Raw genomic sequence first — 23,368 nt, forward strand, 5'->3', positions numbered from 1 at the left:
CTGGGACATTTTCAGCTTCCAGGAAGTGTACAGTACATAACCTTGCAACATGGGGCTGTGCTTTATCATGTTGAAACATGAGGTGATGGCGGTGGATGAATGGCACGACAATGGGCTTCAGGATCTCATCATGTTATCTCTGTAAATTCAAATTGTATCAATAAAATGCAATTGTGTTCATTGTCCATAACTTATGCCTCCCCATACCATAATCCCAAAGCCAGACCACACGTACGTGGTCAGAGGTTGTGAGGCCGGTTGAACATACTGCCAAATTCTCTAAAACGACGTTGGAGGCGGCTTATGGTAGAAAAATTAACATTAAATCATCTGGCAAGAGCTCTGGTGGACATTCCTGCAGTCAACATGCCAATTGCACGCTCCCTCAACTTGAGACATCTGTGGCATTGTATTGTGTGACAAAACTGCACATTTAGAGTTTCCTTATATTGTCCCCAGCAGAAGGTGCACCTGTGTAATGATTATGCTGTTTAATCATCTTCTTGATATGCCACACCGGTCAGGTGGATGGATTATTTTGGCAAAGGAGAAATGCTCATTAACAGGGATGTAAACAAATTTGTGCACACAATTTGAGAGAAATAAGATTGTTGTGCCTATGGAACATTTCTGGGATCTTTCATTTCAGCTCATGAAACTTGAGACCAACACTTCACATGTTGCGTTTATATTTTTGTTCAGTGTATATTATTTATATTCCAGACTCAGGTCCGGAAGCTAATTTCCTGCAATTCTATCCATTTTGCTATGGGGTTTTGTACTGCGTATTTATATACTGTATTCTCGACATAGCTTATTCTGTTGTGACTACTGTACATTGCATTTTAGTCACACCGTTTATACACACCGCATATTTACAGTATATACTGGATTCTTGACATAGCTCACTGTAATATATCTACTGCTGTACATATCATTCCATAATATATCTTGTGTAAATTCAGCCGGTGTAGATACGGTGTAGATACGGTACCCCCTGTATATAGCCTCGCTATTGTTATTTTATTGTGTTACTTTTTATAATTTTTTACTTTAGTTTATTTGGTAAATATTTTCTTAACTCTTCTTGAACTGCACTGTTGGTTAAGGGCTTGTTATTAAGCATTTCACGGTAAGGTCTACACATGTTGTATTCGGCGCATGTGACAAATAAAGTTTGATTTGATTTGATATAGATTGCATTTGGATTACTGTTACAGTGCTATTTGGGTTGTTAATTGGATTTGTTCTGACATTTCTAGATTTTCTGTTGTTATTTCTGTTTCTTATTTAGTTTTTTATTGATTATTTGTGTACCTATTTGACATTTTACTGCACTGTTAGGAGCAAGTAACATAAGCATTTCCTTGCACCCGCTATAACATCTGCTAAACTGTATACTCAACCAATAAACCTTGATATAATTTACTCTGTGCCTTTTCAGATACTGTACTTTTACAGATTATTGATCTCACACACATACACAAATGCATGCACGCTGTGCCCACACAATTTTACCTCACCTTTCACTGTCACCTACAGGAGGAAAGTATAGTTAATCAGACACACAGAGAATAGGCAAAATATACAGGTTATCAATCAATCACACACCCAATGTGTAGCGTTTAACGACTAGTGTTAATGAATGTAATGGCTTTAGCTGCTTGGGGAGTAGAACCACTTGACAATGGTACTGAAGAGATGTTCTACTTGCCTGGGTTGGGATGTTCTACTTGCCATAGCCTAACTGTTTCTCTCTGGCACGTGATTGATCACTTAATGTCACTGATTGGCTAGGGAGTCCACACACCTGGATTCCCAGGGACAAATCAGACATTAAAGTTAAGAGGAAGAACTATCAGCACTGTGACCTTCTAGGAGTTGACTTTGAGGCCACTGAAATAGTGTGTAGCCTATACCATCTGGGGATTCATTCGACATCTGATGAGGGCACATTAAAAAAGTGCACTTTGTGCAGTACAGTTAAGATACATGAAAGTGCACAACTGCACATTGATACATACACATTTTGGTTTGGTGCAGTTCACTAGTCCCAGTATATTCTGGTTAGTCTACACATTCACAACAGTCCCAAGCTATTACAGTACAGACGTCAACTTGACCCAACCCAATTGATTGAAACAAACAAACACACAGATAGGCCAGGATGAACTCATATGAGCACACTGACTGTCATAAAGAGATTACATCAATGCATGATTACACTACAATTCAAATGAGGTGTGTGTATCATGTTAACACAGCCCTCTGTGCCTGGACCGGTCAGTCAAGGTGAATCCTCCTCTCTGTATTCCTCCACTGTTTTGTTTGGCCACTGGTGTTCCTAATAAAGCTTCAGGATATTGAGCTGCACAGAGTCTGTGTGTGTGTGTGTGTGTGTGTGTGTGTGTGTGTGTGTGTGTGTGTGTGTGTGTGTGTGTGTGTGTGTGTGTGTGTGTGTGTGTGTGTGTGTGTGTGTGTGTGTGTGTGTGTGTGTGTGTGTGCATGCATGTGGGTGCTTGTGTGTGTGTGCGTGCGTGCGTGCATTTGTGTGTGTGTGTGTGTGTGTGAGATGATGCATCACCTGCTTCTCTCACTGAATACTAAAGATACTGCAGAGGACTGTGGTGAGGAGTCACCAGCAGACAGAGGGAGGAGGGACATACACACTGCAGACCAATTACTACGACCCTATCCCTGGTGAGGGGCCCTTATACATAGCAATCACAAGCACCACAAACCCAACCACCCACTCAGTGTCTCAACCCACTTTAATGATTAGCACCAGCACACACAGTGGATACCACATTAGCTCATATCAGACAGTGAAAATGTATGGATTGGATCATGTTTTGAACACAATCAGATGCTTACACAAACACATCGACAAGGAGGCAATGGGGGTCTACCCCTCCATGGTAAACAAAGACAGGGGAGGGGGCTATGTACAGTATGTCCATCGATCCACACAAACACTCACACACCAACTTTGACGTTTCTCAGATTTCTATCTCCCTCGCTCCATTATTCTGCTCACCTGACCAGAAGGCCGTCAGTGTTACTGCAGTAATGATTTGCTTTATTTTCTTTTTGTGTGGTTTACAGCAGAATCACTGATTTACAGTGTCAGCTGAATACAGAGACAGAGTGCTATGAGAACACATTTTCAGAAAATAACATTTTCGCAAGATGACCCATGCTTGACTTGGGCCGGAGCGCCATACCGGGGCTTCCAATTTTTGGGGAATTGCCATACTGGCTCCTCTAGGAAAACAAAGTCAAAGAAAGTAAGGTATTAAGATAGGCAGAAACTGCTTCTCCACACTTATAGGCGATGTCATCACGACGGTGGCTGGCTAAGCTCATGCGTAGAAAAGGATCATCAGGTCTAATGGGAGTCTCGCACCGAACTGCACATGTGCAGGCCGTCAAATCAAAGGCACTCCTTCGATATAAAGTAGTTTTTTATGAAAATTAAAACATGTCAGTTTGTCACTTTCACGAAGTTGGAGTTATAACATGTTCAACTACTTAAGATATTCGCTCGAATCTAGGTTGTGCCTTTAGATTTAGAGAAAATTAACAACAAAGGAAGAATTTTCCACTTCTCTCATTGAGTTCTCAAACCCCAAGCCCCAGCCTGCTCAGCGTGGTCTGTTTCGCAAGCATTCCCAGAAGTCTCGCAATGCTGCGCCTCTGGGTTTAGAAACTGTGACAACGTACTCTATCGCCGGCCCAGATTCACACACCGAGGTAAAAAAAGGTTGATCAAATAGGAATTAAGGCAGGATCTGCATTGAATAGCAATGGAGAGTGTGCAGTAATTTCTTGATTCCGCTTTGTTCAAATCTATTTGCTGCTAGTCTGTGAAACTGTGCGTGACAAAAGGCCGTTCAAGATTGCGCAGATTGAAAATGTGCCAGTTTGAATGTACATGATGCGCTATTCCAAATTGTCAAATGAGGGTTTGTAAGGTCATCAAAAGTAATGGAAATTAGTTTCATAATTTGTGTTAATGGTATTCATGAAGGCACACTTTTAAATCAGTGCATGTCTGTGTGTGCTGGGTGTGTGCCATTGCAATTATAGGAATGACCCTTCAGTGCATGTCTGTGTGTGCTGGGTGTGTGGCATTGCGAGTGGGCCGTTACCCAAGGAGAGAGAGCAGGACATTTCAGCAGCAGGTATAAAATAATGACAGACAACAGATTAACTAGATGGCCAATTCAAAAATCTTAATGTTGTTGTCGCTTTTCCACCGACACTGTAGAGCCTAAATAAATCTGCACCGTTGGAAAACTGGGATTCCCCTCTATTGGCCATCTAAACCGTAGCCAGGTAATTGAGACAATGCATCAAATATTCTATGAATAGCCTAAATGACAAGAAACTTGCTGTGCATAGATCTCCCCTGAAACATGAATATTTGAGCCTTATGTATAAACATGTCTAGTTATATACCTTGCTTTGAAGTAGCCATTTGAACGCCGATTCATTGAATCATTTTATAAAGACCAAAGTATTTGGTTGTAATGTTGCAATATTTTGTATCAAGGGTGGCAAAATCTTCCAGGATAGCTACTGCATGGGTTTGAAGGCTTTTGTTCAAGTCCTCGTCTAACCACATTGTTGTCACGTTCCTGACCTGTTTTATGTTTATTTTGTATGTGTTTAGTTGGTCAGGGCGTGAGTTGGGGTGGGCATTCTATGTTTTGTGTTTCTATGTTTAGGTCACTTGTAATTAGCCTTGTATGGTTCTCAATCAGAGACAGGTGTTTGACGTTTTCCTCTGATTGAGAACCATATATAGGTTGGCTGTTCACACTGTTTGTTTGTGGGTGATTGTCTTCCGTGTCTGTGTCTGCGCACCACACGGGACTGTTTCGTTTGTTCGTTCGTTTGATGTAGTCTGTTCCTGTTCGTGAGTTCTTCGTGTAGTTATGTAAGTTCCATGTTCAGGTCTGTCTACGTCGTTTTATTATTTTGTAATTTTCCAAGTGTTTTTTCGTGTTCGTCTTCGTCTTTAAATAAATTCAATATGTCATCACACCTCGCTGCATTTTGGTCGAATCCTTGCTCCTCCTCTTCGGATGAAGAGGAAGAGGAAAACCGTTACAGAATCACCCACCAACCTAGGACCAAGCGGCGGGGGAGAGCTCAACAGCGAAACCAGGACTCGTGGACTTGGGAGCAGATATTGAATGGAGAAGGACCCTGGGCTAAGGCAGGAGAGAATCGCCGCTCTCAGGAAGAGAGGGAGGCAGCTAAAGCCCAGGAGCGGTGGTTTGAGGAGGCAGCTAGGAGACGTGGCTGGAAGCCCGAAAAGCCTGTGAGTAAACCCCAAAAATTTCTTGGGGGGGGCTAGAAGGGAGAGTGGCGAAGTCAGGTAGGAGACCTGCGCCCACTCCCTGTACTTACCGTGGAGAGCGAGAGTACGGGCAGACACCGTGTTACGCAGTAGAGCGCACGGTGTCTCCTGTACGTGTGCATAGCCCGGTGCGGGTTATTCCACCTCCCCGCACTGGTAGGGCTAGATTGGGCATTGAGCCAGGTGTCATGAAGCCGGCTCAACGCGTCTGGTCTCCAGTGCGTCTCCTCGGGCCGGCATACATGGCACCAGCCTTACGCATGGTGTCCCCGGTTCGCCTACATAGCCCGGTGCGGGTTATTCCACCTCCCCGCACTGGTCGGGCGACGGGGAGCATTCAGCCAGGTAAGGTTGGGCAGGCTCAATGCTCAAGGGAGCCAGTACGCCTGCACGGTCCGGTATTTCCGGCGCCACCTTCCCGCCCCAGCCCAGTACCACCAGTGCCTACACCACGCACCAGGCTTCCAGTGCGTTTCCAGAGCCCTGTTCCTCCTCCACGCACTCTCCCTATAGTGCGTGTCTCCAGCTCAGTGTCTCCAGTTCCGGCACCACGCACCAGGCCTACAGTGCGCCTCAGTTGGCTAGAGTCTGTAGTCTGCCCAACGCCGTCTGAGCCATCCGTCTCCCCAGCGCCATCTGAGCCATCCGTCTCCCCAGCGCCATCTGAGCCATCCGTCTCCCCAGCGCCATCTGAGCCATCCGTCTCCCCAGCGCCATCTGAGCTATCCGTCTCCCCAGCGCCATCTGAGCCATCCGTCTCCCCAGCGCCGTCTGAGCCATCCGTCTGCCCAGTGCCGTCTGAGCCATCCGTCTGTCCCGAGCCGTCAGAGCCGTTCCTCAGTCAGGAGCCGCTAGAGCCATTCGTCAGTCAGGATCTGCCAGAGCCGCCAAACAGACAGGATCTGCCAGAGCCGCCAACCAGACAGGATCTGCCAGAGCCGCCAACCAGACAGGATCTGCCAGAGCCGCCAACCAGACAGGATCTGCCAGAGCCGCCAACCAGACAGGATCTGCCAGAGCCGCCAACCAGACAGGATCTGCCAGAGCCGCCAGTGAGCCATGAGCAGCCAGAGCCGTCAGCGAGCCATGAGCAGCCAGAGCCGTCAGCGAGCCATGAGCAGCCAGAGCCGTCAGCGAGCCATGAGCAGCCAGAGCCGTCAGCGAGCCATGAGCAGCCAGAGCCGTCAGTGAGCCATGAGCGTCTAGAGCCGTCATCCAGCCAGGATCCGCCAGAGCCGTCATCCAGCCAGGATCCGCCAGAGCCGTCATCCAGCCAGGATCCGCCAGAGCCGTCATCCAGCCAGGATCCGCCAGAGCCGTCATCCAGCCAGGATCCGCCAGAGCCGTCATCCAGCCAGGATCCGCCAGAGCCAGCCAGCCAGGATCCGCCGGAGCCAGCCAGCCAGGATCCGCCGGAGCCAGCCAGCCAGGATCCGCCAGAGCCAGCCAGCCAGGATCCGCCAGAGCCAGCCAGCCAGGATCCGCCAGAGCCAGCCAGCCAGGATCCGCCAGAGCCAGCCAGCCAGGATCCGCCAGAGCCAGCCAGCCAGGATCCGCCCCTCATTCTGGTGTTGCCCCTCATTCCGGTGTTGCCCCTCATTCCGGTGTTGCCCCTCATTCCGGTGCTGCCCCTTAATTTAGGTGGGGTTAGTTGGAGGGTGGGCATTGTGAGGGGGATAAAGAAGCGGGGATGTATTATGGTGGGAAGGGAACCACGCCCAGAGCCTGAGCCACCACCGTGGACAGATGCCCACCCAGACCCTCCCCTAGACTTTTGGTGGTGCGTCCGGAGTTCGCACCTTGAGGGGGGGGTTCTGTCACGTTCCTGACCTGTTTTATGTTTATTTTGTATGTGTTTAGTTGGTCAGGGCGTGAGTTGGGGTGGGCATTCTATGTTTTGTGTTTCTATGTTTAGGTCACTTGTAATTAGCCTTGTATGGTTCTCAATCAGAGACAGGTGTTTGACGTTTTCCTCTGATTGAGAACCATATATAGGTTGGCTGTTCACACTGTTTGTTTGTGGGTGATTGTCTTCCGTGTCTGTGTCTGCGCACCACACGGGACTGTTTCGTTTGTTCGTTCGTTTGATGTAGTCTGTTCCTGTTCGTGAGTTCTTCGTGTAGTTATGTAAGTTCCATGTTCAGGTCTGTCTACGTCGTTTTGTTATTTTGTAATTTTCCAAGTGTTTTTTCGTGTTCGTCTTCGTCTTTAAATAAATTCAATATGTCATCACACCTCGCTGCATTTTGGTCGAATCCTTGCTCCTCCTCTTCGGATGAAGAGGAAGAGGAAAACCGTTACAATTGTAGCCTAAACATCAGCTGCTCAACAGGACCTTGATAAGCAGACTTTGGTGTTTCAGGGCTGGATCAAAAGCCAAGCCTGCAAACCCAGGAGCTCTCCAGATGGAGGGTTGACCACATGTTGACAACGTGTGACTAACAGTACAGTTCTATTTTGTGGGGGTTAAGTGCCTTGATCAAGGGCACAATGGTAGAGGAATGTAGGTTTACATGGGATCAGACACAGCAGCCTTCCAGTGTCAATAATTCGTACTTTTTCATATAGGCTGTAATAATAGTCATGAACATTTGGTTAAAAGCCATGGAGAATGTGTATAAACCCTTTACAGTGAATAATCAGGTCTCTATAGCATAATGTCATTTGTGAATTTTGGTGAACATAGTCTAATGGACCAACTTGGAAAACGACAGCTCCTGCATTTCTTTCATCACAAGTCAAGCACTGCTAGTTTCAATGAAAAGTTTTTCAAAACTGTTTTGGAAGGATAGCCTAAACTTCAAAGACAAAGCCTGAGGCTTACAGCAGCAGCAGCTTGGTCATTAGGACAAGAGTTTTTTTATATTAAAATTAAACAATAATTCAATCAGTAGTTCCATTAACTCAGAGAGAGGGGATTGGAGGGTAATCTAAACTGCATTATCTCTGTCGTTATCATCCATTCGTGACGCCTAGGCGTTGTTGATATTGGTCATATTGAAACTGTAACAACCATGCCTTTATATCTGCCCCCCCATGGTTAGATATAATTACATTGAGAAGTGTTTGTCTATGAATGATTTTTCTGTGTGTGTGTGTGTGTGTGTGTGTGTGTGTGTGTGTGTGTGTGTGTGTGTCTCTCGCTCTCTCTCTGTCTATACCTGCCTGCCTGTCTCTGTTTTCATGCAACAGAAAGTACTCTATTTGTATTAGCGTAAAAACCCAGGAGTCAGTTGGCTGTGAGATTCAGACAGGAACCTTTCCTCCTGTTCTCTGCAGCATGTGAATAGCAACACCTCAATCAATGTCCGAGCCCCACCGAAGTGCAGCTATTTACTTTTCTTGCATGCAAACCAGCAGGTTAACCCTGCGACTGGCTCCTCCATCAGCTCCATGACGGCTCAAAACCTCCATTACAGTTTCTGCCATTATTTATTACTATACTGGGGCTCAGCACCTGAGAGTGGAACCCTGCTGGAATCGGAGAGGGGCTGTAATAATGAAACTGATTGCAAGATTAGAAGAGCAAGAAAAGACGGTAAGGGACTGTATGTTATTTATAATGAGGGATACCTGGAGCAAATCTCATCTCTCTGACCTCCCTGAACGCTTGAAAAACAACAAGTGACCCCTATACCCCAAAATATATAATTTATCATAAAAGCACTGCATTAATCTATCATCTTACATTCAGTCTGAATAAAAATTGTCTTTTATAAACACATTTGATGCAATTCTGTGTCATTTCACATCACTGGAGCTTTTTTAAAACCACAACAGAGCATGACAACCAATGAGCGCATGCTGCAGCAACGGAGACATTTTGATTTCTATAAAGGCTATTGTAAAAAAGAGGATAGTCTAAGTTTGGAACAGTGCTAAAGTTAGGGCAACAGAACCAGTTACAACTGAAGTATCTGATCATCAATGCATTTGAGAAAAAAAACATTCATTATTTAACACAGCAGCCAAATATCTTCAGGTATATATAAAAACTCGAGACTAGCTTTACTCCACACACAGAGACACTAAAAAGCTCTCCCTCACCCTCCATTTGGAAAATCTGACCATAATTCTATCCTCCTGATTCCTGCTTACAAGCTAAAATTCAAGCAGAAGGCACCAGTGACTCAGTCAATAAAAAAGTGGTCAGATGAAGCAGATGCTAAGCTACAGGATTGTTTTTGCTAGCACAGACTGGAAAATGTTCCAGGATTCTTCCTATGGCATTGAGGAGTACACCACATCAGTCACTGGCTTCATCAATAAGTGTATCGATGACGTCGTACCCACAGTGACTGTACGTACATACCCCAACCAGAAGCCATGGATTACAAGCAACATCCGCACTGAGCTAAAGGGTAGAGCTGCCGCTTCAAGGAGCGGGACTCTAACCCGGAAGCTTATAAGAAATCCCGCTATGCCCTCCGACGAACCATCAAACAGGCAAAGCTTCGATACAGGACTAAGATCTAATCATACTACACCAGCTCCAATGCTCCTCAAACCAAAGATTGGCCATACTCATGTTTCTAAAAGTGACTTCAAAGGCACTGTAGAATGACTGTATAGCTTAAAAATGCTTTTTTTGTTTTATTATTATTTCATTTAAGAAATATTTTTTTCATGTCATTTTATACAGCTTAAATGCTAAATGTATAGACATGTTGTTGAAATGCTGAGCGTTCCTGCCAGCCTGTAGAGTTTCATAAAAGCTTCACAATTGCTTTCTTAAATGGCACGCTATAGCCTTGAAATAATAATAATAATATAGCCTCATATAATTTATTTTCCTTCTTTCTTAGGCTACCTGGCTTGCGCTTGACAGATTTAGACTTGGTATGTTGTTTAATAATAGTCTGTTGCAGCGCTAACTCGCTTTTTTCAATTTGAGAATACACCGGACTGCATGGTAAAATTATTTCTAGAAAATTAATTCTGATAAATTATGTAAAAAAATATATGTTTAGCCCTAATTACCACTAAAATCACATGCAAACGATAGAATGATAAACTAAATAAATGTTTAGGCTGTAGCAGCCTATGGGTAGGTAGCCTAAATTGTGATTTCTTCCCTGTATTCTTTCTCTATGGCGGGGCACTAATGATGAACTGTAGGCGTGTGTGCAGAGGCATGACCCCTTTGAGCGTAACAAATCTGATGTAACAAGAACAGCGACATACAGAAAACTAAAATGAATGTCTTCAAAACAGCAACAGTATGACGCACTTGAACTCGCCCTACTGTCCGAGTGGTTAGCTTACAGAAACGTACCACGTCTATTGCATATGCAGACAAACTAATCCACTGCATGAACCTTATCATCACACCAATGAGATCTAGGATCCAAATTCACAGCGTGTCTGCCATGATGTTCATAAAACTCCACCAATCCCCTTGCTCAGGGCGCTCAAACAGATCAAAATAACCCTCTCCAAGAGTAGTCCTACTCATCAGTTATTATTATTATTACAAATAGAAGCTTATCACTATTCACAATGGTGCTCGTCTAGTAAAGTGAGATCAAAGCTGAATCAATGTTTCGCAAGATCACATAATGATGAATTAGTATTTTACAAAGCAGATCTGACTATAATACCATATAAGCCTACTGTAGCATAGTAAGCCTATAATATGTTATACCAAAAACACCTTGTCAGTCATTTCTTACCTGAAGCTGAATAGTCAAATATGTTCCTCATGCGGCCAAAGCTCAACTTTACTTGGCTAGAACCAAAATAGGCCTACAAGAAATGTGAATAGTTTGTTAACACCATCTGCTTTAATTAGCTCACAAAACTGTTATTCAAGATGTTCTAAATGCAAATTCTCATGAAACTGATTGAGATCAAATGATTGCCATACAGTTTGGACATTTCACCGGTAAAACATTAATAATTATTATTCAAGATTGACCGTTATAATGGCCTACTTTGAAATGAGATATGCCTAACTTGGTGTTTGAGGGTATTAAAAATATAACATTTTCTCAGGACAAGATGTGTGTGCAAATAGGCAGATGTTGCAATTGAAGGATGCATTTTATGCACATACTGTACAGTGCATTCGGAAAGGTATTCAGACTTGACTTTTTCCACATTTTGTTACGTTACAGCCTTATTCTAAAATGGATTAAAAAAAAAAAAATCCTCATCATTCTACACACAATACCCCATAATGACAAATCAAAAACAGGTTTAGAATTTTGTGATAAACGTCTAAAATTATGTTAGGTAGATATTGAAGGCCAATCTGACGGAGAGTGGTACACTCGTAGGTACCACTGGAGCAGCCTTTGCCGAGGCGCTACGACACTTTGAGGTGTCGTGTTGGGTGTAGTACCTATTGCGGTCTACACATACCATAATCCTCTCACCTTCTTGAGGTCTATGATGTCTCCTAACCAGAGGATTATGAGACGGCGGTTGTTTTTACAGGCATTCCATCTCCATGTGCGGCACATTAGGGGGACTGATAATGTTGTTGCTGATGCGCTCTCTCTTGCTCCCTGTTCCTGAACATGTCTGGTCCTATTGCTCGGTGGACACGCGTTCTAATACACGTTGTCCCCGAGTGTATGCGTGTCCACGTGACCGGTCACTGTTTATTTCGTGTTTTGTGTTCTGTCGCTCCTGTTCCCTGCTGCCTTCGTTTAAAAAAAAAAATCCTCTTAAAGGTTGCGTCCTGTGCACAACGGTTGCTGAGGTCTGAGGAGGACGAGGTTGGCTGGGGCAAGTGGGGTAGCGTTTACCAGGGCAGAATTTTGTTTAAGTTTATGTATTTGGTTGGTGTGATGTTCCGGGGTCCTTGGTGGTCCCCGGTTTTATGGGGGGGGACACCCACTCTGTCTGCCGAATTCTTTCTCGAGCCTGGAGGGTCGTCAACGAAATGGGGCACACCTGGGCTCCGTGGAGACTCTCTCCACAGAGACACACTGCTGTTTTTGGTTGTGGCATTTCAGGGCTTCTTTGTGTTAGTTAGTTTTGGCACCTCTCAACGCGCCTCATTATCACCATCTGCATCCGCTCACTTACACTACTGACTACACACACCTATGTTACTTGCATATAGTTTACTTTATTTAATAAATATGTTTGTTTTTTCTTTATCTCTTTTTGTATGCCTCTTTGTTATGGGCTATGAGCCTGCCTCACAACAGCAGACCACGTATAACCACGCCAGCCCAGGACCTCCACATCTGGCTTCTTCACCTGCGGGATCATCTGAGACCAGCCACCCGGACAGCTGATGAAACTGTGGATTAGCACAACCGAAGGATTTCTGCAAAACTGACTGGTTTTCTGATCCACGCCCCAACCTTTTTTTAAGGTATCTGATCAATAGATGCATATTTGCATTCCCAGTCATGTGAAATCCAAAGATTAGGCCTAATGAATTTATTTAAATTGAGCTGTAATTCAGTACAATCTTTGAAATTGTTGCATGTTGCATTTATATTTTTGTTCAGTGTAATATATCACCTAAATAAATAGCACTACACCACTGCTCCTCGGCTGTAGAAGCGCAGCCTCAATGTCATACAGACAAACCAAAGATAGTCCATATGCATCGAAGTCACGTCTTTCCCCAGCACTCTACAGCTTGTTTCTAGAATAAAGCATCACGGACTAAAGCATTATTGTATATAATTACATAAAACTAGGTCCATTTCATTTGTATTAAAATCTATTATAGCAGTAGCAAGCTTTGGACCCCAGGAAAAGTAGGTGCTGCCTTGGCAGCAGCTAATGGGGATCTGGAATAAAATAAAATAAATACCTCTGGTCTTCTTTCTCATTTTCACGCTCTCCCTCTCAAACTGAACAGGACATCAGGAAGCCTAATCCGTGCTCACATATTGCATTTTTGGACAAATTGACTTGCCGCCTGAAGTGTCACCATATACAACACAGACATTGGTTAGGCAGCACAAAATAGTTTACATCAGCAAGAGCAGGGCAGTGTGTAATGTCTGTGTGTAATGCAGTGTAGCTTAGTTTTATATACACCATCCTTGCAGCAGTGCAAAAACTCAGGAAGGAAGTACATTTTCATAGAAATATAACTTTGCCCTGTTCTTCTCCGAGCATGCTCTTCTACTAGCCTAGGCCTATAGCCTAGTATAGGCTATGGATCATTTATTGAGACCACACTAGGCACACCTCATGTTGCATGCCCACCAGAGAATAAGGGATGAGGGGCATCATCAGTCACATAAAGATACTATAAAAAGCAACTAATTCTCAAACCATGAGCAATACGTGACATTTAATGGATTACAAATTACATGACCCTCCCCGGGACTAATGAAAAAATATATACTAAACCCTCCCCTTGACTGAAATTGAAAAAGCATCACCCTCCCCCATTTTCCTCCGGGTAACTATTGTGTAAATTTCGATCTCTCACTAAACAAACATTACCTAAGTTTGTCAAGAACTTGTCAAGCTATTTTGGTACAAGAAAATCTGGACTTGAGACTGTCAGTAATAGCAGGTACATTATGCTCTTACAAATATGACAGCTGCTGTAAACATTTGTGGCAGATTACTAGATGACCTGTAGAACAGTACAGTACGGTGTGTACGGTACAGTGTGGTACAGTATGTACACAGAACACTGGATGTAAATTAAGTGTGATCTTTGAAGATTAGACTTCATTTCATACCTTCAGTATTCAGGTTTTAAAATTGTGTGTGAGTCACCTCGCCTCCCTTAAAATACAAAGTGTTTTGTAAGAAATCCATGAAGAAAGATTGTGTTCTGATTAAGGATGATATGGATGGAAAACATGGGCCCACAGGACTGTAGCCTAGCTACACAGTATTCCTGGTCTATTCTCAAGGGACAGAGAAGGAATGTAGGCTCTAATGAAAATGATTTATTTTAAGTGACATACCAACATTATCCTCAGAGAATAGTTTTTTTCAAGTCCTAATGTCAATATACCGAACAGATGAAAAATAAAAGGAGAGCAGCACACTTTAGGAGCTCAGATGCAATAATTTTATAACCAATGTTTCGACAGCCAAGCTGTCTTCATCAGGGTGATGTGCTAAACAGAAACACACGCATGCACACACACACACCAGAAAGAGGTATTGATTGTTCACCATGACAACATCTGGGTCTGATGTAGAACAGTGATAGGTCCTACCCAGAGGAAGCCCATAACTGAGCCACTGGCGGCCATCTTAAGAAGGTCTGATACCTCCCCCTGGGATGAACTAAAGTTGAATGGGAGGACAGAGTTGCACTGGTTTGCACTAAACTACAAATTGACTCCTGAAACCTATTAAAACCCTTGTACCACTGATCAACATGTATACAATCTTTAAGTGGAAACAAAGGAATCAATTACAAGATATCAGACCCAGCCCTGAGGATTATGTGAAATATTGAAAACACATACAGTCGATGCAATCATCAATTTAACAATGCAAATAATAGAGTTTGGCTTTAATAAAACATTGAGCTAGATTTGCAACACAAATCAATGCTGCTGTCAAATGTGTGCGGTGTGAGCTGGGCTTACACAGAGCATGTTCCGTTCCAGCATCTGCTCTCTCATATTAATTTACTGATCCTAGTCACGCACACAGTGAGTGACCATGCCTCAGGCCATTGAAGATGGAGGATAGGAGAGACAGAGAGGGAGAGAGAGAGAGAGTAGAGAGAGAATGTGTTAACAGGTTGTACATGTTGAGTGGAGCAGCTTTATTACAAAGTGTTTATGACTTCAGGCTTGCTTGGTCAGTGCTAAATCAACCCCAGAGGATAAATGGATGGAGGTAAGAGAGAGAGAGAGGGAGAGAGAGAGCTGCCCCATCGGTAAAGTCAACACTGTCATTACAGCAGCTATTAGAATAGCAGGCAGGGTGAACTGGGGAGCACAGGCACTAAACGCAAATATATGCTAACCACTAATAGCACAGCACAGAGCTATATTTGATTACCCCAAAACTCACTATACAGCTACCACAAATTCACATTCATTTGATGACTACCACACATGCTGACCAGCTAGCAGTAAGCTAAAGCACAAACTGTCATAAAAGGATCCTAAACATGCTAAACTCTCCATCACTGAGTGACATATTCACCCCTATTCCCTCTAGGTACCGATTTGACATTTAGGAGGTTGAAAAGTTCAGTGACACCAAATGAGGTGCAGAGAGAAAAGGACAGTCTAGTGTTTGCCACAGGTGCTGAATGTACTGTACATCACTCTTCCTGTTTCTGACATGGACTGCATCATATTGACAGGATCAAAATACAGCGTTTCAGTCAAAGTGTATATTGCTCTGTTTGTTTTAGAGTGATGGTAACGGCTAAAACAGCAGGGGATTGATAGGACCAAATACAGACTGTTCTGGACTTTTGTTTTGGTAGAAGACTGGGATTTACTTCTGGTGTGTAGACATATACAAGTGTATTTAGTTATATTCAATTACATTTGTCCTGTTGTTATTGCTAAATCCAACCCCCCAAAAAGTTACGATTTCAAACTTCTGCCATCAAGCGCCAGTGTAGACAGACACACACATAGTTCACTGACCCCTGAGTGAAATGGTTTAACGAGAACAGCTTATTCAGAGTCAGGTTTCAGACCCCTAGGTTGTGAAATCTACACAGCAGCAAACAACATGGGATTGAAGGATGCATTCAGCTCCTGCCCTGCAGTTCATGTATTGTATGTGATAGGCTGTTTGTGATGACCAGTATTGGGAGTAACGTGTTACAAAAATAATGTGTTACGTAATCAGATTACTTTTACACTATAAAACCATGAAACATGTGACACGTTTAAAACCTAAACATCAGTGTTTAAAACTTAAACATTAGGCATTGAGATGTGCCAATAAATTGTAAACACAGGCGTTTAGAATGCAACATTAAACATGATAGTTAGCTTTTTCCAGTCAGTTTCCAACCAGGAGAACACCTATATCTACTAAGTGTTCACATTTTAAACACTAGTGTTTACTTTCCTGTCGTCCTGTTTAGAGTGCATTTAGTCACTGGAAATTGCTGTGACTTTCCATGCCTTTTATTCAGATCAGTATTAGGAATGTCTGTCACCTTACCTACATTTCAGCACTAAACATGACATATTTTCAAATTGCATGGTGTTGTTTTTACTCAAATGAGTTGAGTTCATTTCCGTTAACTCTATCAGAGTGAAAATACGTGGGAGGGCTTCATTATCATATTTCCCAGCACGCTTAGTTGTAGGTCGATTTTCTTTGAATAGTTTATTTTAATATCTATGTTTCCTCATGCACATTGATTGATTAATGTATCTTATACTATGCAAAGATAAATAGCTTAAATGTTTCTAAACTAATCCAATCTGTTAGGGGTTGGACTTATTGCACCCGTTACTAAGATAGTTCCAGTTTAGATGTTTTAGGTATTGTTATGTAAATCCTTTACCATAGCAGTCATCCTGAGTGCAGGTTGTGGGTGATAAAATATTCAAATTCTTGGATATCCTCCCTCTGGCTGGTTTCTGATAGTAATCACTTCACAAACCAGCGTATTGTGACTTGCAGGTCTGTGGCCCATGAGCCAGGACTTTTAGAGCACAATGTCGAGGATAACTAGGAAATAACTAAAGGCCTTGTGAAATGAATAATATATGGTCATAAAGGGTTTACTTCTAATTGAAACACATTCATCTTAGGTAGTCACCTGCTTAAGTTATTGAATGCCTATCGTGACACTGTCATGTTTGCTCCCGCTCTTCCCTCCCCTGGCGCTTGAGGGCGCCAGATTACCCTGCATCACACGCTCCTGCCATCCATCACCCACACCTGCCTTCTCTCGTCACTCGCATCAGCGTTAATGGACTCACCTGGACTCACTTATTACATGTTCATTTCCTCCCCTATATTTGTCTGTTCCCTTGCTCTGTTCCCTGCTGCTGCATTGATTGTTTCTTGTCTAAGTTTTTGTTTGCTGACGCTGTGCTTGTCTCGTTATATGTCCGTCATTTATTAAATGTTACTCCCCGTACCTGCTTCGTCTCTCCAGCGTAATTATGCGTGACAGAATGCAGCAGCCGTCATACGAAGCATCGGGGAGTACTGGCGTTCTGGTTGGAATGGTGGCAGCGGTTCGGGGTCGCCACCAATGGAACCGGGGATGCCTAGCCAGCTTATCGGGCTTTCGCGCCCTAGCTGGCTCGAGAGGTTTCCTTGACCCGGTTGACTCGGATGGCGCTCATCCCACTTCGGGCCTCAGCTGGATCGTCAGTTTTTGCTTGCCCAGCCGGTCCAGGAGTTTTTTTTTGTTTGTCTTGTGTTTTGTTGGTGACGTTGGTGGATTCCGCTGCCGATGGAACCGGGGTGCCTAAGCTAGCCCTTCAGGCTTTCACGCCCTGGCTGGCTCGAGAGGTTTTCCTGGCTCGGCGGTTTCCCATCCCACGTCACACTCCACTGGATCATCGGGCTCCCCTTCAGCGGGATCGACAGGCGTTTTGCCTCAGCCGGATCGTCAGGCTCCTATGCCTGAGCCGGCTCGCCAGGCTCCCACGCTCCTGCCGGTTCGTCGGGCTTTCACGCCCCAACTGGCTTGCCCTGCGCCCATGTCTCGGCCGGTTTGCCCAGGTGGGACGCCGGGTGGCGTCCCAAGAGGGAGGGGTACTGTCATGTTTGCTCCCGCTCTTCCCTTCCCCTGGCGCTTGAGGGCGCCAGATTACCCTGCATCACACGCTCCTGCCATCCATCACCCACACCTGCCTTCTCTCGTCACTCGCATCAGCGTTAATGGACTCACATGGACTCACTTATTACATGTTAATTTCCTCCCCTATATTTGTCTGTTCCCTTGCTCTGTTCCCTGCTGCTGCATTGATTGTTTCTTGTCTAAGTTTTTGTTTGCTGACGCTGTGCTTGTCTCGTTATATGTCCGTCATTTATTAAATGTTACTCCCCGTACCTGCTTCGTCTCTCCAGCGTCATTTTGCGTGACAGACACAAGGCGAGACCCAGATGCAGACACAGGAGGCAGATGGTTGGAGTCCTACAATGTTTATTAATCCAAAGTGGTAGGCAAGAAAATGGTTGTGGACAGGCAAAAGGGCCAAAACCAGTTCAGAGTTCAAAAGGTACCGAAGGGCAGGCAGAATCAAGGTCAGGGCAGGCAGGATGATCAGGCATGCGGGAAAGTAGTCCAGAGTCAGGCAGGGGTCAAAACCAGGAAGACTATCAAAAAGAGACTAGCAAAAGGAGTACGGGGAAAAAACACACGGGTTGACTTTACTAACATACAAGGCGAACTGGCACAGAGAGACGGGAAACAGGGATAAATACACTGGGGAAAATAAGCGACACCTGGAGGGGGTGGAGACAATCACAGGAACAGCTGAAACAGATCAGGGTGTGACAATGACACTACCATGTCTCTGTCCAGTGGTGGAAAAAGTACCCAATTGTCATACTTGAGTAAAAGTATAGATACCTTAATGGAAAATGACTCAAGTAAAAGTCACTCAGTAAAATACTACTTCAGTCTAACAGTACAGTATTTGGTTTTAAATATACTTAAGAATCAAAAGTAAATGTAAGTACTAAAATAGTATCAAAAGTAAAAGTGTAAATAATTTGACATTCCTTATATTAAGTAACCCAGACGTTTTACATTTTTTTTTACGGATAACAAGAGGTACACTCCAACACTCAGACATAATTTACAAATGAAGCATTTGTGTTTAGTGAGTCCGCCAGATCAGAGGCAGTAGGGATGACCAGGGATGTTCTCTTGATAAGTCCGTGAATTTGATAATTTTTCTGTCTTGCTAAGCATTCGAAAGGCAAGGAGTACTTTTGGGTGTCAGGAAAACATTTATGGAATAAAAAGTACATTATTTTCTTTAGGAATGTAGTGGAGTAAAAGTAAAATATGTCAAAAATATAAATAAGTACCGATTTAGATTTAGATTTTAGATTTTTTTTTCACATTCAAATACAAGTACAAATTCAGTGCATTATGTTGTACATAACATGGATTTATAAACACAATCTCAAAAAGTGCTGTTTTGCTAAACCTCACCAATTTTATAGAACTACATTCACAAAAAAAATACTTTAGTAGTACTTATATTTATTTTTACTTAAGTACTTTACACCACTGTCTCTGTCACTAATAAACAAAGTCATGGGTGTGTATCTCTCATATTCACTCAAAAGGCATGCTGGGAAATATGCAAATACAGCTTTACACCCTACAGCGTTAAAACAACACTCCCAGTGTTTAAAACATAAATGCCTTGTGCTTAATAAACGTGTTAATTTGTTTAAAAAGTGGTACAGTGAATAAACATCTTCTGGTGTTTACAATCTAAACACTGTGATGCGTTTTTCTTGAAATTCTAAATGCCTTGACAGGTTTAAAAAGTGTTACAGAAGTGTTTAGTTATATGTTCATATCCTAAACACTTGGTTGTACAGTTTATGAGTAACGGAGTAAAGTAACGTTACTAGCATTACTTTTCAAATTGGGTAATATTATTACAGTTACTTTGTAAGGACAGACGCTGGGAGACAAGAAGCAAGTCCCAGGAGTGAATATTTAATGAATAAACAGACAGGAAACAAAACACGACCAGCGTCTAGACACGTAACAACATTAACGCTGACTCGGGAAAGAAACTGAGGAAGTGACTGATATAGGGGAGGTAATTAATAACGTGATGGAGTCCAGGTGAGTCCGATGAAGCGCTGATGCACGTAACGATGGTGACAGGTGTGCGTAATGTAATAGTAAGCAGCCTGGTGACCTCGAGCCCCAGAGAACGGGAGCAGGCATGACATACTTTGTCAAATAATGTGTGCGTTACTTTCAGAATCATATCTCTACCGTGGGCGTTTCCTTGATCTGATATTGACTTGTTACCTCATTTAGCCCTCGAGCAAGCAAAGAAAGGCTGTTTGGAGAAATGTCATGACAGCTGTTGTCTATAGAAAAGTGTAGAGTGCACACCTCTGATCTTTGCTATTGATGGCATCTGTGATACTGTAGCAAAGCCCATAGAGGGCTTTCCCGTCTAGTGACAAGTGTGCCCTCTATACATCTATATTGGTCCATGTATGTGCGGTCTACAGTGGGGGGAAAAAGTATTTAGTCAGCCACCAATTGTGCAAGTTCTCCCACTTAAAAAGATGAGAGAGGCCTGTAAATTTCATCATAGGTACACTTCAACTATGACAGACAAAATGAGAAAAAAAATCCAGAAAATCACATTGTAGGATTTTTTATGAATTTATTTGCAAATTATGGTGGAAAATAAGTATTTGGTCACCTACAAACAAGCAAGATTTCTGGCTCTCACAGACCTGTAACTTATTTTTTAAGAGGCTCCTCTGTCCTCCACTCATTACCTGTATTAATGGCACCTGTTTGAACTTGTTATCAGTATAAAAGACACCTGTCCACAACCTCAAACAGTCACACTCCAAACTCCACTATGGCCAAGACCAAAGAGCTGTCAAAGGACACCAGAAACCAAATTTTAGACCTGCACCAGGCTGGGAAGACTGAATCTGCAATAGGTAAGCAGCTTGGTTTGAAGAAATCAACTGTGGGAGCAATTATTAGGAAATGGAAGACATACAAGACCACTGATAATCTCCCTCGATCTGGGGCTCCACGCAAGATCTCACCCTGTGGGGTCAAAATGATCACAAGAACGGTGAGCAAAAATCCCAGAACCACACCGGGGGACCTAGTGAATGACCTGCAGAGAGCTGGGACCAAAGTAACAAAGCCTACCATCAGTAACACACTACGCCGCCAGGGACTCAAATCCTGCAGTGCCAGACGTGTCCCCCTGCTTAAGCCAGTACATGTCCAGGCCCGTCTGAAGTTTGCTAGAGAGCATTTGGATGATCCAGAAGAAGATTGGGAGAATGTCATATGGTCAGATGAAACCAAAATATAACTTTTTGGTAAAAACTCAACTCGTCGTGTTTGGAGGACAAAGAATGCTGAGTTGCATCCAAAGAACACCATACCTACTGTGAAGCATGGGGGTGGAAACATGCTTTGGGGCTGTTATTCTGCAAAGGGACCAGGACGACTGATCCGTGTAAAGGAAAGAATGAATGGGGCCATGTATCGTGAGATTTTGAGTGAAAACCTCATTCCATCAGCAAGGGCATTGAAGATGAAACGTGGCTGGGTCTTTCAGCATGACAATGATCCCAAACACACCGCTCGGGAAACGAAGGAGTGGCTTCGTAAGAAGCATTTCAAGGTCCTGGATGGCTAGTGGCCTAGCCAGTCTCCAGATCTCAACCCCATAGAAAATCTTTGGAGGGAGTTGAAAGTCCGTGTTGCCCAGCAACAGCCCCAAAACGTCACTGCTCTAGAGGAGATCTGCATGGAGGAATGGGCCAAAATACCAGCAACAGTGTGTGAAAACCTTGTGAAGACTTACAGAAAACGTTTGACCTCTGTCCACCATAATTTGCAAATAAATTCATTAAATAAATTCATTAAAAATCCAACAATGTGATTTTCTGGATTTTTTTTCTCATTTTGTCTGTCATAGTTGAAGTGTACCTATGATGAAAATTACAGGCCTCTCTCATCTTTTTAAGTGGGAGAACTTGCACAATTGGTGGCTGACTAAATACTTTTTTGCCCCACTGTATAACCAGAACTGGCAGCTCAGGAGAAAGATTTTGAATGAAAAGATAGGAAATCTATACAGATGTTTGGCTTATAGTATATATGACTAATTAAGCAGCCCATATGATAGTGCAGCACTTTGTATAGGCCTACTAGCACAGGAAAGCAGCACCAAAAATGAAAGGAGAAACTAGTCATCAAACCTGAGTTAGTATAGCGCGTGGAGATTATTTTCATGAAAGTAACACAAATAGAACTAATAATATAACTTGTTCCACACAAAGTAACATTGTAAAGTAGCATGTTACTTTTGTTAAATGTAATGACTAATATGTAATTTCAAGTAAATAATCTCAAAACTGGTGATGACTAGCCAATCACTCTGCAAGGCAGCAACTTTTCTCCCCTATAGGCACCTTTCACAGTAAGGGATGGAGGACATACAGGGTTCTAGAAGGTACAACCAGTTTTACATACTATACAGGGTACAAAATAACAATTCTACTCATTTTGCCATAGGGTGAAAAGAGAAATTGAGCAGTTTTACAGCTAATTTCCTGCCGTTCTAAACATTTTGCCATAGGGTGGAGAGAAATGTTTGCAGTTTTTAATAAAATATCTGAGTGAGAGTGACTAATAAAATCAATGTTGGCCCCCTGGTAGGTAATTTGACCATGAATACAACAAGTTTAGATAGCTGACAGCAGTGGCGACTTTAGCATGTAAATCTTGGTCGGGCAAAAAAATAAAAATTGTTTAGATGCATGCCAGCAAAGCCACTACACAACACAGCACAACATTAAACAATACTTTAATTGCACTATAACGGTGACAAACGGTGCCCACAAACTGTGAGGGCCTACATAAAGCTGTCCCAACAGCAGAGCCTTTTTTTCAGCACCATGGAGTGAATCCTTACCACTGCTACACCTGGCTATCAGTGGAGCCTTCTCTGGCAGAATTCAGAACATGATCTGTTTTTAAAGTATTCTCCCTGTACACCAAGTCAGAACAGTAGGATAAATAAAGGGTGCATATAAGCAGACAATGAAAGCTCTTATTCGCGGATTACATTTCTCTAAAAAAGGATATTGGCTAGATGTGCACCCCCAAGTAAGAACAGTAGGCAAAGTTATGAGGGGGAAAGGGACCAAATTATTAGGGGGAGGCACATGGGCTACTAACAGCTTACTACACAACATACACTTAGTATTACCTTCTTAGCTACATTCCAGTATACATATCACACTGGCATATTACATAATTTGTGCAGCAGCATACAATACATTTTTGGACTCACCTTGTTGTGCTGTGCTCACTTAAACAGGAAGGCGGTCTGTGTGGGTAAATTCTGTCATCAAACT

The sequence above is a fragment of the Salvelinus alpinus genome, chromosome 9, assembly GCF_045679555.1.
Source record: "Salvelinus alpinus chromosome 9, SLU_Salpinus.1, whole genome shotgun sequence".
Classification (NCBI taxonomy): domain Eukaryota; kingdom Metazoa; phylum Chordata; class Actinopteri; order Salmoniformes; family Salmonidae; genus Salvelinus; species Salvelinus alpinus.